This window comes from Petaurus breviceps, unplaced genomic scaffold, assembly GCF_028583685.1.
Source record: "Petaurus breviceps papuanus isolate PSGF00001 unplaced genomic scaffold, PetGlider_PUasm1.0 108, whole genome shotgun sequence".
Classification (NCBI taxonomy): Eukaryota; Metazoa; Chordata; class Mammalia; order Diprotodontia; family Petauridae; genus Petaurus; species Petaurus breviceps.
Window position 1 is genome coordinate 4,484,340 of NW_027185593.1, and position 19,041 is coordinate 4,503,380.

The 19,041-nt window shown below is 37.6% G+C and overlaps 1 protein-coding gene across 1 annotated transcript in view; it reads right to left on the reverse strand.

The window, feature by feature from the left end:
• The window catches only part of GNG7 (G protein subunit gamma 7), a 160,717-nt gene that overhangs the window by 109,781 nt on the left and 31,895 nt on the right, over positions 1 to 19,041 (reverse strand). Inside the window, exon 2 of the mRNA XM_069077148.1 lies at positions 17,896 to 17,921. The gene's annotated coding sequence lies outside the window, so the exon portion shown is untranslated. The remainder of the gene's footprint in view (positions 1 to 17,895; positions 17,922 to 19,041) is intronic.

Consider the following 19,041-nt stretch of genomic DNA (forward strand, 5'->3'; position numbering starts at 1 on the left):
GACTGACCTCTTCCCCATCAATGAATGTCTACTCCTTGGGTCTGGTAATTCCACCAGCCCCAAGCCCACCTAATTGTAGTAGCATATAATCCACACATCACCATCTTTACTATAAGGATAATAAGAGAGATTTAGTTAAATATTTTGACAAAATTTAGATATGCTAAATTTACAGCATTCCTTTGACCTATCAGTATAATTATACTCTGAAAAAAAGAAAATGAGATTAATCTGACATAACCTGTGCAAGGCTCTATGTGATCACTGCCCTTCCCGATGCTCACAAACATTACTTTAGTAATACATTCTAGAGCAGTGCTGTCAAACTCAAATAGAAACTGGGGCCACTAACATACATAAGGATTCCCGCAGGCCACATACTAACTTAGAAAACTGCATATTAATATTATCTATGTTTTACTGCATTTTCATTTATTTTGTTAAAAATTTCTTAATTATATTTTAATCTGGTTCAGGCTGTACTTGGGGGTGTTGTGGGTCATGTGTGACACCTCTGTTCCAGGGGATAACTGGCAGAATGGCTAATTGAGTGTGATCTCCTTAAAAGAGGAATATATGTGTCAAATGAAACAAAAGAATTATAACTAAAAATAGGAGAAAGGAAAGAAATCTTTACAAGGAAAACTTCACAGGATGACAGAAAGACAGAAAATGCTGGACCTGGAGTCAGGAAAATCTGAGTTCAATCTAGCTTCAGACTCTTATTAGTTGTGTGATCCTGGGCAAGTCACTTTATCCCTGCCTCAGTTTCTTCAACTGTAAAATGGGGACAATAACAGCACCTACCCCCCAGGGTTGTGAGAATCAAAGGAGATGATATTTGTAAAATACTTGGCATGACGCCTAGCACAGAGGAGGCACTTAAAAATGCTTGTTTCCTTCCTTCCTATGGAAAGAGCAGCAACAACCACGACAATCTCTAAAAGGAAGGAATGAGACTACAACAATAACAATGCCTCACTGGAAGGGCCAGCCAGCCAGCCAGTCAATAAGCATTCATAGTCTGCTATGTGTCAGACACTGTGCTAAGGACTTAAGGAATACAAAGAGAGGTAAAAGATAGCCCCTGCTCTCAAGGAGCTCCCAGTCTAGCAGGGGAGAACACAGGCAAACAACTACCTACAAGCAAGTTATATATAAGATAAATAGGACACAAAAGAGGAAAAGAACTAGAATTAAGGGGCGGCTAGGTGGCGCAGTGAATAGAGCACCGGCCCTGAAGTCACGAGGACCTGGGCTCGGATCTGGCCTCAGATACTTAACACAAAAACTAGCCATGTGACCTTGGGTAAGTCACAACCCCAATTGCCCTCCAAAAAACAAAAAAAAAACAAACCAAAAACCCAAACAAACTAGAATTAAGAGGAACTGGTCATTTAGAATCTCAACAAGAGATATAAAGGAAGAGCTGGCACCCATAAGAATATAAATAAGAGTAGGAAGGAAAATTACAAAAACAGAGAATTGACAGTGAAGAAAAAGACAGTGGAAAATCTTAATAAAGCATCAAACTCTTTTAGGAATGTTCATTCAGGACAAAAACAATTCAAGATCTAAAGAATAATTAATAGAGCAAAAGAAAAAGCAGCACTAATGGAAGAAGACTCTAGAAAGCTATAAACCAAAGAAAGAGAGATAGAGGATATGAATTAGTAAGATGATCCAAGAATTACTTGTTTCCCAGAAAAAAAAAATATGAAGAAACAAAGGGTAGGAACATAACATTCTAGTAAATCATACTAAGAAATTGCCCAGAGGGGCAGCCAGGTAGCACAGCAAGTAAGAGCACCAGCCCCAGTGTTGGGATGACCTGGGGATCGAATCTGGGCTCAGATACTTAGCACCACACCCAAAAATAACTGGCCGTGTAACCTTGAGCAATTTAAGCTATTTTGCTGGACAAGTCAATTTCCCTTGTTTTTACACTAAAAATCCCATTTCAGCCTCATCTTTCATTTTTCATCCTTGTAAAATAATACCAAATTATTCAAATTAGTGTTCTTTGTTAAGCAATTTAGTGCTTCCTGACTCTTGCAAGATTTCCTCTTTGCCATTTAAATTTTATAACTTCTTAACTATATCAGTCAATTAAAATTAGGGATTATTTTTGTTGCATCTTATAGATTTGCAGTTTGCACTATACCTTCTCTTTCTGGTATTTCTGGGCAATTTCTTCTTTTTTTTTTTTTAAAGCAATTGGGGTTAAGTAATTTGCTCAAGGTTACACGGCCAGGTATTTCTGGGTGGGTGCTAAGTGTCTGAGCCCGGATTCGATCCCCAGGTCATCCAGACACTGGGGCCGGTGCTCTTACTCGCTGTGCTACCTGGCTGCTCCTGCAACTAAGTTTTTAACAGAAAAGTTAACTAAAATGAAAAATACCCAGATCAGGGATTCTTCTTTTTTTGTGTGTAAGAGATACCTTTGGCAGTCTGGAAAAGCCTATGGATCCCTTTTCAAGTTCACAAGAATTTATTAAGTGCTTACTATGTGCTGAATACTATGGTAATTATTGGGTTACAAAGGATGTCGGAAATAATCCCAGCCCTCACAATCTAATGGAGAGACATATACACAACTATGCATAAACAAGATATACACATGATAACTTGGAGATAATCTCCAAATCTGGCCTCAGACACTTACTAGCTGCATAATCCTCCTTAACTGTCATTTAATGTCAGTCAGTCATTTAATTGCTCTTTGTCTCAGTGTGTTCATCTGTAAAATGGTGATAATATCACCTACCTTCCAAGGTTGTTTTGAGAATAAAATGAGACATTATTTGTAAAGTACTTGCCAAGCCTTAAAAGCAATATGTAAATGCCATTAATATTAGGGGTCTTTGAAATCTTTAGGAACTCCTGACCTAGATGGTAACTTTTAAAATAATTATTTCACATTTCTACATCAGTGTTTCACAAATTCAACAGAGAGATAAGCAAGGAAATTATAGAACTGAACAGAATTTTAGAAAAACTGGACACTGGGACTATGGTAACTTCTTAGAATCATTTCATATTACTCATTCTTCCATGGAACTTTTATAATTAAAAAAAATGTCATCAACAACAACAACAAACAGAAACAGAAAACAAACACAGCCTTTACATATCATTGTACAATATAAAAATTATAATCAATAAAGAAAATGTGAGCAAAAGGTTAACTTAAATAGAATCTATAACAATTCTAAATGATGACTGCATGAAAAGATCAAATCATGGAAACAATGAAAATATATATTACAGAAAATGATAATCATGAAAGAACATATCAAACTTTATGGGGTAAAGATAATTCAATGTTTAAAAAATGTTTATTTCTCTAAATGTATTGACAAATGAGAAAAAGAAAGGAATACTTGATTGAGCATGCAATAAATTAAAAATCAAAAGGTCTTGAAAATGAAAAGCAAGATAGAGGTTATAATTTTTAAAAATTGAATAAAACAAAAAATATTTTTAAAAGACTAACAATACTGATAAAACATTGGTTGATTTGAATTAAAATAAAGGGAAACAAAATTGTCAACAAAATGAGAAAAGATAATAAACAACAAATGGAAAGGAAATAAAGGAAATGATAAGAAAATACTATACTGAATCATATGACAACAAAATGGAAAATTTAAATGAATATCTAAAAGATGATTAAATACCCAAAATATAGCAACCAGTAGAGATATAATGTAAATAATGCAACCTCAGAAAGAGAAATTACGCAAGTTATACATCAACTCCTATACGGAAAAAAAAATTCAGGACCATTTGCATTTCAAAATGATTAATACTTTGACAGAATTTATATTAAAGAAAAATAACACTATAATATATACAGTGTTTTAACAAATCAAGAAAGAAAGCACTCTACCAAACTCTTTCTATAAGACAGTCTCTAATCTCAATCAGATAAATCAGTTATCAGTGAACATTTATTAAGCACCTATTTTGTTCCAGGCCTTGCGCTAAGCACTGGGAATATGAAGAAAGACAAAAGACAGTATCTACTCTCAAGCAGTTCATAATCTAATGGGTTAGGGAGGGAGAAGAGGAGAAACACACAGCCAGTGCTCTATTCACTCCACCACCTCGCTGCCCCTTACATTAGAGAGAATCAACAGAGGAAAGGAACCACAGTTAAGGCAGATCAGGAAAGGCTTCTTGTAGAAGGTGGAACTTTAGCTGGTCCTTGAAGGAAGCCAAGGAAGCCAGGAGATAGATAAGAGAAGAGAGATAATTTCGGGCATGTGGGACAGCCAATGAAAATGCCAGTGTCTTGTTTGAGGAACAGCAAGGAAGATCAGTAGATGGCAGAGTACATGAAGACTAGGGATGTAAGATATACAAAGACCAGAAAGATGAGCAGAGGAAGGGGGAGGAGGTTTTGAAGGGCTTTGAATACCCAAGGAGTTTATATTTGATCCTAAAGTTTACTAACTGACATGGTCAGACCCACACTATAAAGATTACTTTGGCAGCTGAGTAGAGGATGGACTAGAATAGAGGCTTGTGGCAGGGAACCACCAGAAGACTATTGCCATAGTCCAGGCATAACTATTTTAAAATGATGAAAAAGTAAAGCACAGAAAGAAAATTAGAGATAGTAATAATATTAATATGCACTGAAACAAAAATATTAAACAAAATATTAGCAAAGAGATTACAGAATTACATCTAAAAGTGAATTCATTATGATTCAGTTGCATTCATTGCAGGAACTTAAATTAAGGATGATTTAATATCAGGAAATCAATCTGCAAAATAAATCACAATAACAAAAACAATATGATTATCTCAATAGATGTAGAGAATGTCAATTGAATGCTGTATTTACTTATGTTAAAAACACAGAAATATTAGAATGAGAGAATCTTTCTTTAAGACAATCAACAGAACTTATCTAAAGTCAAGAGCCAGTATTATAATTTGTATAAAAGAAATCTTATTCACAAATTTCCCCAATAAGATCACTAAAGAAGTTAGAATGCCCACTGTCAACATTGATATTTGATAGAAATGATAGCTAAAGTCAAGAGACAAGAAAAAGAAACTGAGAGAATTAACGTTGGCAAAGAGAAGACAAGATTGACTCTAAATGTGGTTGACATGATGTTTTACTTAGAAAACTCTTGAGAATTAACTAAAAAATGAAAAACAGCAAAGTAACAACTTACCAGTACTTCTGTATATTACTAACAAAAACCCAGAAAGAGGTAGAAAGAGAAACACAATTTAAAATAACAAGATTCATTAATTATCAGGAATTTTTCTTATTGGGATATACACAGGATTTAAATAAATACAACTACGAAAGAATTTTTTACAGAATTAAAGGAAGATATCCAGTCAAATAATACAGTAAAAAATGATGCTACTATTTAGTTTATAGATTTAATATCTTCCTCCATATAGAGGAACAAAATGTCAAGACTAGATAAACAATTTAAGAAACAGAAATGAAGGCTTGGCATTTCTAGACCTTAAATTAGATTTTAAAACATTAATGATAATATTTTTTGGTACTGGATTTAAAAAAATGAAAGTTGGTTAGTAGAATAAATTAGATGAGTAAGATATAGAAGGAAACATCTTCAGTAAGTCTTCAATAACCCTGAGAGTAAGAAACACTGGGAAAAGAACTCTATTAAGCAAGAACTGCTGGAAATGATAGCAGTTTGAAAGAAAATGGTCAAGACTGGAACTTTATATCATATACCACAATATATTCCAATAAATGCATAATGACCTCCTTATAAAAAATCACACCATAATATAATCAGAGGGAAGTGGGAGGTTTTATTATGAATAGTGAAAGGAGTATATAGTTAATCAATGGAGAATATAGATAAAACAGATAAGTTAAGTAAGGTTACATGGCCAGGTAGCACAGCGAGTAAGAGCACCGGCTCCAGTGTTGGGACGACCTGGAGATTGAATCCGGGCTCAGACACTTAGCACCCACCCAGAAACACCTGGCCGTGTAACCTGGAGCAAGTTACTTAACCCCAATTGCTTAGGGGCGGCCAGGTGGCTCAGCAAGTAATAGCACTGGCTCCAGTGTAGGGATGACCTGGATCAAATCCGGGCTCAGATACTCAGCACCACACCCAGAAATAATAACTGGCCTTGTAACCTTGAGCAAGTTACTTAACCCCGATTGCTTAAAAAAAAAAAAAGTTTTTGCATAAACAAAATCAATGCACCCAGATTAATATGAGTCTGGGAAAAATCTTTGTATAAAACATCTCAGATAAATATCTAATATTCCAAATCTAAAGGGAAATGAAACATATAAGACTAAGGGAACTATTCCTCAATTAACAAGTTGTCAAAGGAAATGAACAATCTTTAAAGGAAGAAATTCTCTCTGAAAAAGTGCTCAAAATTACTACAAATTGAAGAAATGCATGTCAATACAACTCTGGAGTATCAAACTGGCAAAGATGGTATAAAAATGCAAAAATCACTATTGGTTGTGGAAAAATGAGCACACTCATTCACTGCTAGTATAGCTGTGATATTTTCCAAAAATTTTGGAAAACAATTTGGAATTATGTAAGAAAAGTTACAAAATTGTACATATGCTTTGATCCAGTGATCCCATTATTGGTTTTATCCCAAAAAAAAACCAAAGAAGATTATTGATAGCAAGAAAAGACAAATCCATACAAAAATATTCATAGCAGCACTATTTGTTAATAGCAGAAAAAATAAAAGCAGTTTAAGTTGAATTAAGATAAACTATGCATAATGATTAGGCAATAGCTGAACAAACATGCTCTCAGGGTTATTGAACAAACTGAATGAGAGATATTATTATAAAAAATACTGAATGAAGTTAAAGTTAAGAAATTAAAGAAATGATGAAGTTAAAGAAATATATGGGAAGACTCATGAAGGGATTAAGAATTAGGAAAGCAGAACTGAAAGAATAATACACAGGGACTAGACCTACATAAATGAAGATAACTTTAAATTGCAATAAAACTCAGATAAAAAACAATACTCCACATTGGTACTAACTTATTAAAGTACACACCCTTTCTTAAAACAAACTATATAAACTACTAAGGCTGCTTTATGCTATTTTGTTTAAGTATTTTGGGGATTACAAATTATGGCAGACTGAATTATGAATATTGAGGTTTTTATAATGTGTGGAAATAAAATTTATCAATTATATATTTACATATACACATATTCTTGCCTAGATATTCCAAAAGTTGCCCAATTGGTTACCCTATCCATATCATGTAACCTCCCTACTTAATAAGTTCTAGTGGTGCCTAATTTCTTTTTTTTTTTAGTCAAATGCTTTATTAACTTCTAGTTTACATCATTCATTTCCACAAGATTTTGAGTTACAAATTTTCTCCCCGTTTTTCCCCTACCCACCACCCCAAAATAGCAATCCCACTGTATATCCCTTCCTCCAATCTGCTCTCTCCCATATCTTCTCCCACACCCCCTCCGACTTTCCAGTAGGGCACAGTGGATCTCTATGCCCCAGTGCCTGTAAATCTTATTTCTCAGTTACATGTAAAATAATATTAATAATAGTATATATATATATATATATATTAAACATTTGACTTTAAAACTCTGAGTTCCAGATTCATTCCCTTCCTTCCTTGTCACCCACCCTTACTGGGAAGATAAGCAGTTCAGTATAGGTTGTACATGTGTAGCTAATGCTAAACATTTCCATAGTGGATATATTGTGAAAGACTGACTATATTTCCCTCTATCCTATCCCACCCCCCCACTTGTGCTATTCTCTACTTTGATCCTGTCCCTTTCCAAAAGTGGGTGCTTCCAACTTCCCCCCCCACTGCCCTCCCTTTCATCATCCCCTCCCCATCCCTTTCCCCCCCACTCTCCTGTGGGGTGAGATACCCTATTGAGTGTGTATGTCATTCCCTCCCTAAGCCAAATTCAATGAGAATAAGGTTGACCCATTCCCTTTTGCCTTCCTGTTCTTCCCCTCCATTGTAACCATTTTCCCTTGCCTCTTCTCTATGAGATAGTTTACCCCATTCTGTTTCTCCCCATCTCCTCTCATTATAGTTCTCTCTCACCTCTTAATTTCATCTTTTAAGTATCATCCCTTCCTATTGAATTGGTCCCTGTGCCCTCTATCTATGTATATCTGCTCCTAATTTCTTCTAGGATTAAATATAAACTTGTCTGCTTGGCACTGAAAGCTCTTCAAAACGTAGGCCCAGCCTCATCACACATTACTCCTATCCATGATCCTCTATAATCCATCTAAACTGCCCTATTTGCTGTTGCTCACACAAACCACACCATTTGCTGCCTCCATGATTTTGCACTGTTGTCCCCAGCACTGGAATGCTCTCTCTCCTTACTTCCATCTCTTAGAATCCTTCCTTTCATTAAAGGCTCAGCTTAAGCACCATGTTTTGTATGAGTAATTTTCTGGTTCCCTGGATACTAGTTCCTATCCCTCTAATGTTACTTTGTATCTGCTTTGTATATACCTACCATACACCCATATACTATGTACACAGTGTCTCCTCTTTAAGAATGTAAGGTCGTTGAAGGCAGGGGCCATTTTGCTTTTGTTTAAGTATCTACAATATTAGTACAGTGCCTGGCACAGAGTAAGTGCTTAAGGAACACTTAGATTCACTGGCTGGTTGGGGATGTTGGACCTTTCCCCTCCTCCCCCCCACAGCCCTCCCAAGAAGGTAGCGTTTATTTTACTTTCATTTTTGTATTCAAAGTACCTAGCACAAGGTGCTTCAGAAACGCTTATTGGCAAACGACTCTGTTTTCTTCTCTTTTTCAAAGGGGGGACATTTGTTTACTGTTCTAAGGACATCTCTCCCTTTCTCTACGATTTTAATAATATCGCCGACAGTGGCTCAGACGTTAGATCTGCCCATTTGGTTGATATCCTGGGATATGGTTCATCTGGGTCTGGTAATAAACTCACTGGGGGATACTGTAGTACAATCTTTTCGTAAATCTTGACTGCTGTTATTTTGGATCAGTCTTTTCTAATCTGAAGATTGTTTTCCTTAACAGAGAAGAGAAACAAAACAGAAGTGGAGCCGTTTTACCTTTTCTCTACCGCCCATTATCCTCATTATGTTCACCTTGAACAGAGACCCTCTTCCTATTTTGATTTTCCTCTTGGCTTCAACAGAGCCCCAAGCCCTTTTTTGGTATCTTTTACACTGACTGCCAACTTTAGCTCATTCTGAGCTTTTGTACAGATACTGTTATTACAGGAACCTGCTGATCCCCTACATTTTATATTTATTCTGTTACATGTTCTTGCTGCCATCATCAACATATCTATTTAAAAATCTAAGCTGATAATTCCCTGCACATCTACACTGGTCTCCTGAGGCAGTTGCCTCTTTTCTTCTGCAGAACTGCTTTTACTTTCCTGATAGTGTCATATTTCTCTTGGGCCAACTCTTCCTGTATAATTTCAGGCCACGAAGTCCTGCTTATTTTTCCTCATTCTGACATTTTATTTCCTAAGGTTCTATGTAGCTCAAGCTCTTTATGACAATTTACATTTGAGGCAGGGAAGGCAGAAAGACTTCCCTGCCTAGGCTGGGAGTGTGCTCTGTTGCTACAAATGCACACAATTGTGTGGGGGGGGCAGAGTGTGCAAGTGGCTATCAATTGTTTCATTTATGGCTATTGTCAGACCATTTTTGTAAGTGTATGAAGACAAAAAGGCATTCCAGAGCAATCCTGTTAGAGGGGTGGCCTTCCTCCCCACCCCCAAACACATAGCTTCCACTTTCTGGGTCTTCTCAGCACTAAGGCCTTTCTGGGATGAATTTCCATAGAGCTCCCACCTCCCTTTCACAAGATTTTGCCTTTGCAAGCAGCCTGTGGTTGAAGAAAGAGACAAAACTAATCTTACTCTAGCATTAGTATTCTTTCCACTATAGTATATCTTGATCTTCTTGGCTGAAAATGACCCCTGCCTCATCTGATCTCCAAACACTTCAGAGTCCACTTACACACTAATCATGTTCTAATGTTTATTTATCTATATTCTGATCTTATCTCTTCTTCTAGTACATAAATTCTTTTTTTTTTTTTTTTGCCTTTTGGAGGGCAATTGGGGTTAAGTAACTTGCCCAAGGTTACTTGGCTAGTATTTTTGTGTGGGTGTTAAGTGTCTCAGGCCAGAACCGAACTTGGGTCCTCCTGACTCCAGGGCCAGCGCTTTACTCACTGCACCACCTAGCCGCCCCTAGTACAGAAGGTCTACAAGGACATTCATCTTTATTTCCCATAGTGGCTACTTTGTACATATAGTATGTATTCTGGAAAGGTCTGCTGAATGAATCTAAGAATAAATGAATGAATGAACTATCTGAAATTTCTCCTAAGCACATAAGAAGCTGATTCACATCTGTGTTCTGAGAAGCAATAAAAAAAAAAAAATCCTTCCATGTTCATAGACTCAGAATCACAAAATCTAGCACTGGAAGAGATTTCAGAGGATTGCTAGTTCAACATCTATGCCTGACCATGAATTCTTTCCATAATTTGCCAAACTAGTAGTCATACAACCATTACTTGAAGATGGGAAAAAGGCATTGGCTTCAGAGTCAAAGAATCTGACTTCAAATCTCCTCTCTGACTTTTACTACTTGAGACTCTTTCCCTTCACATCAACTGCTTTTCCACCCTGATCAAACCTCTACCCTGAGGCCTCATTCTTCTGAGGCCTCATTCTTCTATGATGGGCCACTTCTCCTTGCAAAACACCTTGGCCTGATGTTGCTCCACTGCTTCCAAGATGGTTTTTTTTAATATGTTGTCTTCTGTCAACATAGCCTCCTTGAGGCTAGGGTCTACTTTGTTTGAACAGTGCCTTATAAGTAGTAAACACTAAATGCTGGCTCTCTCTCTCTCTCTCTATCTATCCATCCATCTTTTTGCATGATCTTGGGCAAGATTATCATCTATCTCCCTGTGCTTCAGTTTCCTCAGCTGTAAAATGAGTAGGTTGGTCTATATGGCCTCTGACATACCTCCCAGCTCTGGATCTGTGACCCTATGACCACTAGTGAAGGGGAAATCCTTTCACTGTTGCCGGAGGCAGCCAATTCCACCTTTAGCAGCTCTCATTTTTTCCTTACACTGAACAGAAACTTGTCTTTTTGTAACTTCTAACCACTGCTTCTAATTCTGCTTGCTCCATGGGTCCAAGCAGAACAAACCTAATACCACTTTCAGAGATTTTTCAAACCCTAAAAGATAATAATCATGTCTTCTCTAAGTCTTTTCTCCAAAAATAACATCCTCAATTACTTCAAATGATCCTTAAAGAGCCTAGTCTCCTGCATGCTTATCACCTGGTTTATCTCTTCTGGCCACTCTCTATCAGTAGTCTTTTTTTTTCTTCTTTAAATTAATTAATTAATCTTTAGTATTCAACTTTTGCTTTTATAAGATTTTGAGTTCTAAAATTCCTCCCCCCTCCCCAAGACAGCATGAAACCTAATATAGGCTATATATGCATGATTATATTAAACATATTTCCAAATTAGTCATGTGAAAGAAGAATCAGAACAAAAGGAAAAAACCATGAGAAAGAAAAAACAAAAAACAACAAAAAAAGGTGAAAATAATATGCTTTGATCTGCATTCAAACTCCATAGTTCTTTTTCTGGTTGTGAACAGCATTTTCCATCATGAGTCTTTTGGAATTGTCTTAGATCACTGCATTGCTCAGAAGAGCTAAGTCTAACAAACAGTTGGTCATCGCACAATGTTGTTGTTACTGTGTAAAATTTTCTCCTGGTTCTGTTCACTCAGCATCAGTTCATGCAAGTCTTTCCAGCTTTTTCTGAAATCCACCTGCTCATCATTTCTTATGGAACAAGAGTATTCCATTACATTTATATACCACAACTTATTTAGTCAATCCTCAATTGATGGACATTCCCTCAATTTCAAATTCTTTGCCACCACAAAAAGAGCTGCTATAAATATCTTTGGATGTGTGGGTCTTCTTCTCTTTTTATGATCTCTTTTGGATACAGACCTAGTAGTGGTATTGCTGGATCAAGGTGTATGCACAGTTTTATAGCCCTTTGGGCATAATTCCAAATTGTTCTCCAGAATGGTTGGATCAGTTCACAATTCCACCAACAATGCATCGGTATTCTAATTTTCCCACATCTTCTCCAACATTTATCATTTTCCTGTTTTGTCATGTTAGCCAATCTGATAGTTGTGATGTGGTACCTCAGAGTTGTTTTAGTTTGCTTTTCTCTAATCTATAGTGATTTGGATCATTTTTTCATATGATTATAGATAGCTTTAATTTCTTCATCTGAAAATTGCCTGTTCATATCCTTTGATGATTTGTCAATTAGGAAATGACTTGTAGTCTTATAGATTTGACTCAGTTCTCTATATTTTAGAAATGAGGCCTTTATTAGAGATACTGGCTGTAAAATATTTTTCCCAGCTTTCAGCTTCCCTTCTAATCTTGGCTTCAATGGTTTTGTTTGTGCAAAACTTTTTTTTTTTTTAGCTTTTTGGAGGGCAATTGGGGTTAAGTGACTTGCCCAAAGTCACACAGCTAGTAAGTGTGTCAAGTGTCTGAGTCTGAATTTGAACTCAGGTCCTCCTGACTCCAGAGCCGGTGCTCTATTCACTGCACCACCTAGCCACCTCTGTGCAAAACCTTTTTAATTTAATGTAATCAAAATTATCCATCTTGCATTTCATAATGTTCTCTACCTCTTGTTTTGTCATAAATTCTTCCATTCTCCATAGGTATTTCTTGTTCTCCTAATTTGCTTATAGTTTCACCCCTTATGTCTAAACTGTGTAACCATTTTGACCTTCTCTTTGTATACAATGTAAGATTTTGGTCTATGCCTAGTTTCTGCCATACTATTTTCTAGTTTTCCCAGCAGTTTTTGTCAAATAGTGAGTTCTTATCGGAGAAACTGGAGTCTCTGGGTTTATCAAACAGTAGATTACTGTAGTCATTGATTATTGTGTCTTACCGTCATGTACCTAACCTATTCCAATAGTCTGCCACTCTATTTCCTAACCAGTACCATGTAGCTTTGATGTTTACTGCTTTATAATATACTTTTAGATCTGGTATGGCTGGCCACCTTCCCTTACATTTCTTTTCATTAATTTCTTTGATATTCTGGATCTTCTGCTATTCCAGATGAATTTTTAAATTATTTTTTTCTGGCTCTATAAAATAATTTTTGGTAGTTTGATTGGCATGGCACTGAATAAGTAAATTAATTTAGGTAGAATTGTCATTTTTTACTATATTAGCTCAGCCTACCCATGAGCAACTGTTATTTTTCCAATTATTTAGATCTGATTTTATTTGTGTGAGAAGTGTTCTGTAATTATGTTCATATAGTTCTTGGATTTGTCTTGGCAGGCAGACTCCCAAATACTTTATACTATTCATAGTTACTTTAGATGGAATTTTTATTTCTATCTCTTGCTGCTGGGGTTTTTTTTTTTTAGTAATATATAGAAATACCTATGATTTATGTGGGTTTATTTTATATCCTGCAACTTTACTAAAGTTGTTAATTATTTCAAATAGTTTTTAGTTGATTCTCTAGGATTCTATAAGTATACCATCATATCATCTGCAAAGAATGATAGTTTTGTTTCCTCATTGCCTTATCAATAGTGTTCTTAAAATGAGGTTCCCAGAACCACAATGCCACATGTGTTCTGACCAAGTTCATCTGCCAGTGATACAGTTTAGTAATAAATGATTTTTAAGGAAAAATGGCACAAAGTAGGCTTTTTCCCCTAAAGCTTCACCTAATGGTTACACCTCACTTTTTTGCAAAAAAGCTGTCAAAAAATCTGTAATTATTATGCAGTGAAATATGGTGAGAGTACAGGGAAACTAACCACTTTCTGTGTTTTGGACTGCATCTCAATGCAGCCTAAGGCCACATTAGCAGCATCATATGCAACAGGGAAACACTAAAAACTTGCCCAATAAATATAGGAATTAAGCGAGGATGCCTCCATTCTCCACTGGTATTTGATAGTGCTAGAAATCCTAACAGTAGCCATAAGACAAGAGAAAGAAATGAAAGGCAAAATGGAATTATCCCTATTTGCTAATGTCATGATGAGTTACTTAGAAAATCCTAGAAGAGTAGCAAAAAAAAAAAAAAGAATAAAAAAACCCGAGACAATCAATGGTTTCATTAAGTAGCAAGATACGAGTAAATCCATGAAAACTCAAAGTATTTCTGTATAACAATAACAAAATTCAGAAGGATATAATAAGAAGTCTCATTTAAAATAATTACAAACTACATGATATACCTAGGACTCATTCTACCAAGGCACAGGTACAATTCTATAATTGAGCCCAGGGGCTTTTGGGGAGCCCTGCTGCAATGCTGATTCTTATTTAGCTCAAAGTGCACTAAAACTCAAAAGTGCACTCAGATCTTTTTTAGACAAATTGTTCTTTAGTCATGGGCTCTCCAAACCTGCATTTATAAATTTGATTGTTTTGAACCAAAGTGCAGGACTTTCTTTTCATCACACTTAAATTTCATTTTGTTAGATCAGGTCCATCATTCTAACCTATCAAAACAGCTTTGTATCTTGACTTTGTCACCTAATGCTCTAAATATTCTTGTGAGGTCCATGTTAAGTAAAAATGTAAAATAGTCATCATCATATGGATTTAGTAAGATAACTGATAGAAATGTTGAATACAACAGAACTAAGGGCATATCCCTGGGGTGTTCTATTACAGAGATCTCCCTACAAGTTAACATTAAGCCTTCAAAGTGTACTCTTTGGATCCAGTCGTGTAACCATTCAACTTAAAAGGCTTTTAAAATTTAAAGTGACCTTAGAAATGATTTAGTTCAATCATTTGCATTTTACAAATGGAGAAACTGAGGCCCCAAGAAGTTAAGTGACTTGACCAAGGTGAAGTGGAAAGGATGCTAGATTTGGAGTCTGAGGGACAGGGTTCAAATTCTTACTTACTTGTGTGACCTTGGACAAGTGGCCTTGGACCGTCTCAGCCTCTTTAGGTCTCAGTTATCTCACATGTAAATATGGGAGTTAGACTGGAGAAACTTAAAGGTTCCTTCCAGCTCTAAATCTCTGGTCGAAATGCCAGAATTGGGATGCTGACTGGACTTGTGCTTCATCGTGCCAGCCTCTCCTCTCTAGACATTACCTGGTCATGTCCCCACTGCCTGCCAGGGCAGACACCCCTTCCTGGTGTCTGAAGAATCAGGAGCAAGCTCAGCTGGGACACACCAGATTCTAGGTTCAATCTGAGCACAGTTTTCATTGCCACTTACTATTACCCAATTCTGGAACAAAGCAACGCAAGAACTTAGACAGACAAAGAAACCTGCAAATGCCCCCACTCATCATAATAAGACCCTGGATCAGGCATTGGCTGCTAAAGTGTCACTGCTTCTCTAAGCCTCAGTGTCTCCCCTGCACATACTCCATTCCTTACCGCAGAGGGGCTAGCACAATCTATTCCCTGCCAGACCCCCCTCCCTGCTCTCTGGTGCTGGCAGATTCAGGTGCCACACAGCTCAACTGTTTCTACACCCTTAGTTAGCAAGGGAAAGCACCACATATAAGGGGCTGCCTCCACCTTGAGTTCTGAAGCTCCTCATCCTCCCTACAATAGAGACCCATAGCACTTCTAGTGCAGACTTAGGTGATCAGGCGGCACAGAGGGGCTACTTGTTTTTTTGTTGTTGCTGATCTCTTGTGTCTGACTCTTTGAGACCTCTTGTGGGGTTTTCTTGGCAAAGATACTGTCTTGGTTTGCCCTCCAGTTTTTTACAGATGAGAAAACTGAGGCAAACAAGGTAAAGTGACTTGCCCAGAGTAATACAGTTAGCAGGTGCCCGAGGCCAGATTTGAACTCAGGTCTTCCTGACTCCAGACCCAGTGCTCTACCTCGCTACCCTGCTAGATGGATACCTTCTGCTATGCTTTTGCTTTTGGCTGTTTAAGATAAACTTCAGCAAAACTGAAAGAAGGGATGGTAAGGGCAATAGAGGGGGCCCAGTGGTAGAGAGAGCTAAAAGCACACTTATTTAGGAGGGATGAGTGGCAAGGAAGAGACTGCTCCACAGATCAGAATGATGTTACTAGCCAAATGAGTCAGAACCCTGAAGCTCACTCAGTCACTCAACAAATATTCATTAAGGACTTTGTGTAAAGCACTTGGCTAGACACAACAGATATAAGAACAGATATGACTCTCAAGGAGTTTACAGTTTACTAGAGAAAGACAGAGCTGTAAATCAGAGAGACAGGCAGCATTATATCATAGTACAGTGGACAGAACACTGGACTCTGCAGCCAGGGAGACCTGGATTAAAGTCCTGCTTCACATACTGACTACTTGTGTGACCTTGGTCATATCAATGAAATTCTCTGGGCCTCAGTTTCCACATTTGTAAAACAAGGAGCTTGGACTCTGTGACCTCTAACATCCCTTCCATCCCTAAGCCCATAATTCTAAGAACTAGGATAAAAATGAGAGTGAGATAAGGGCAAGGAGAGGTGCAAACAAAGTGCCATAAGAACTTTGAGGACAAAAAGGTAATGACAGCTATGAAAGCAAATGAAGGCTACATGGAGGATATGGTACCTCAACAAACAGGAGATGGAAGTAGGTACAGTCCAAATATAGGTCACAGCATGAGCAAATGCCCAGAAACAGGAAAGGGAAGGAGAAATGTGTATTGGATTGAACTGAAAAGAACTGATGATGAAGAATAGTAGAGTTTGGCTGGAATGTAGTCAGTCAATAAACATTTATAAGAACCTACTATGTGCTAGGCACTGTGTGAAATGCTGGGGATATAAATGCAAAACAAACAAACAAACAAAGGAGCCCCTTCCCTTAAGGAGCTTATAGTATAATAGGGGAAGACACAGAAAAGGAAGCTGAAAGGGTATGGGGGAGAGGAGAAGGAAGGTACCTCACCAGGGTCAGGGTGGGGAAGTCAGAGAAGTTCTAACACTGTGCAGCCAGGGGAAAAATGAGATGTCTGACCTGGGCTCCCTCCTCAGATGAAGGTTTGGGATTAATGTTCCCCTTCTCCCCCCAAATCATAAGGGCAGAGAGCAGTGATCAAGTGGGGTATGGAGGCTCTTGTGATCTCTCAGGATGTTGAGAACCTCCTGGGGCATGCTGGAGAAGTCCCCATGTGGTGCAGTCAGGTGAGAAATGAGATGTCTGAGCAGGGCTCCCTCTTTAAAAGGAGCAGGTAGATAACTGGAGGGAAATAGAACAAGATAAGATGGAAAGGTAGGGTAGTGCCACACTACAGAGGGTCTTGAATGCCATGATCACTTAATTCAGTAGGCATTGGGGAGCCGTTGAAAGTTTATGAGGTGAAGGGTGATGTATGAAAGCAGTGTGTAAGGAAAACTACTTAGGCAGTAGCGTGGTACACAGATTGGAAAGAAACTAAATTACAGGCAGGAAGACTAGTAAGGAGGCTATTTTAGTCTTCTAGGAAAGAAGAAATGAGGGCTTGAAGTAGGGTAGCTGCAGTGGGGGTGAAAGGGAAGCGAGAGATACAAGGACAGTTTCTCCCTTCAGGGACCAGCTGTTTTAGTTCCTCCCAGAGGACTGGGCAGAAGGTCCAGAGATGTTTTTCAGATAAAAGGATCCCAATATGACAACATTCAGGAATACCCTCAATTGACTGAGTAATGTTTCAGCTTCTTTCCTCCATGTCAGCTGCAGGCAATATACCATGTATACTATTCAAAGAAAATACTATGGCTTGTTTCATTCATTAAAAAAAGAACTCAGAAAATAATAAAATAAGATATAACTCTACATACCTTGTCCCACTGTACTCAGATTTTCCCTGTAAAAAAAAAAAACAAAGAGGGATAGTTAAGTATTTTTTTAAAATGTTAAATAGCTTATATCTAAAGAACTTTTAAGTTTGCAAAGGCTCAGAAAGGTCAGGTAACTTTACTAGGGTCACACTGGTCATATCTGAGCTAGGACTTGAATTTGTCTTCTAACCCCCAAATCAGTGGCTCTTTTTATTTTAATTAACATCATACAAGGTCTCCCCTCCAAAGTTCCGTGGCCTCCGAGCACCAAAGATGCAACTCAAACATCCCTCTCTGCATGAATGAAGCCTGCATTTATCCCTTCAATCACTTCTAATGTACTCCCCATTTTATTCTGTAACTACTTAGAGATGTACATGCTTGTAATCTCAGAACAGAATGGAAGTTCACTGAATGTAAAGACATGTTGTTCTTTGTACTGGCATCCCCAGTGCCTAGCACAGTGAATGGCACAAAATAGGTGGCTGGTGGTTGTTGGTTATGAGGTGGAAGGGATGCCACAAATGATCAAGCCCTGTCCCCTCATTTTCCAGATAAAAGGAAGGGGAAAGGCTTGCTGGATGTCACATAGGTAATGAAGAGCAAAGTTGTTCAAAGATTCAGTAGATAATCTTCTCCCTATAGCATGCTCTTCTCCCTATAGCATGAAGACAACTTAGAGGTAGAAGGTACCTTTGGCCAAGTCTGGCCAGAAAGCTCTGGTTGAGCCTAACAGGATGGGAAGGCTCTCTGTATAGATACAGACCACGTGCTGGCTCTCCAAGAATTAGTCTAGCTAACTGTGGAGAGTCACATTACCCAGTTAGGCATCGGCAGACACACTTTTTTGGCCAGAGGAATTCATAAAGAACATTTATTTGAGGGTTAAAGGTGTCACAATCTGTATCCATGGAAGGAGGACCCACAGAGATGAAACTACAGATCTTTCAAAGAACTAAAATATTTGAAAGACACAAGAGCTTACATGGATTTAAATCACAGAATGTCAGAGACAAAAAGGGATTTTAGGGATCATCTAGTCAAAGGTTCTTAACCTTTTTTGCATCCTGGACCCTTTGGAAGTATGGTGAGGTCTAAGGACCCTTGCTTAAAATATTGCTTTTAAATGCATAAAATAAAATATAT